At 44.9% G+C, this 1,029-nt stretch overlaps 1 non-coding gene across 1 annotated transcript; it reads left to right on the top strand.

The window, feature by feature from the left end:
- Window positions 1-433: 433 nt before the first annotated feature.
- On the top strand, window positions 434-540 carry LOC125586691. The gene has a single exon (XR_007323227.1). It is a non-coding gene; the product is annotated as a small nucleolar RNA R71 (small nucleolar RNA).
- Window positions 541-1,029: the final 489 nt, after the last annotated feature.

Raw genomic sequence — 1,029 nt, 5'->3', positions numbered from 1 at the left:
GCTCCGGTAAGACAGATTATTTTGCTGATTTTGATTCCACCCAAGGTTCTGATTGTAGCCTCTGTTGTAGTTTCCTTGACCACCAATGTAGTTCACATCAGCCTGCATATCACTTGAATCATCACCAACAGTTTCTTGTGAGGAACGATAGCCTTGCTCCTCCACAAATTTCACAGATTTCTGATCTTTCTTGAGAAGCATCTCAATCTTGGCATTCAGCTCATCTATCTTCTTGGATTCATAACCAACACCCTTCTGGCTGGTGTCAAACCTTGACTTGCGGTTTGCTTTGCTGGATGACAGGTTGTTCAGCAAGGTGTAAGCTTCTTCAACAGTCTTGGTCATGAAATCACCATTACTTGCTGTGTCCATGGCATCTTGACTCTCTTCATGAACTCCATTATAGAAAATGTTCAGCAAGCTCACATCAGTGTAACCATGGTGAGGGCAGTCCTGTGTGTACTCCTTGAAACGCTCCCAAGCCTCATGAAAGCTTTCTGAATCAAGCTGCTGAAAGCTTCCAATTCTGCTTCTCAGATATGTGGACCTTGACTTGGTGAAGAAATGCTGTAGAAAAGCAGCTCTTGTCTCTTCCCATGTAGTAAGAGATCCTGGAGGGATGGACTTTAACCATCTGATAGCTTTATCAGCTAAGGAAAACGGGAACAACCTGCATTTCAAAGCGCCTTGAGGAACTCCATTATGTCTGCTGGTGTCACAGACTCGCTCAAAATGCTCCAAGTGATACATCGGGTCCTCAGACGGGTTTCCATGAAACGGATTTTTCTCCACCAAATTAATGAGACCAGTCTTGATCTCAAAGTCTCTTCTCTCAATGGGAGGTGGGCGAATCCCAGAACGATCGGCATAGAATGCATCTGGTGTATCATAATGTGCAAGCGTCATCCTAGGCATGCCATAGTCTCCAGCCTGTTGTCTTGCAGCTACACCAGCCTGCTGATTATCACCAGCATTGTTGCCTTCTCGTTCATCTACAGGAATTGGATTTTGCGGGTTGTCCTGAAATTG

The sequence above is a fragment of the Brassica napus genome, chromosome C4, assembly GCF_020379485.1.
Source record: "Brassica napus cultivar Da-Ae chromosome C4, Da-Ae, whole genome shotgun sequence".
Lineage (NCBI taxonomy): Eukaryota > Viridiplantae > Streptophyta > Magnoliopsida > Brassicales > Brassicaceae > Brassica > Brassica napus.
Note: the sequence above shows the minus strand (reverse complement) of the source record. Positions and strands in the feature narration are given on the sequence as shown.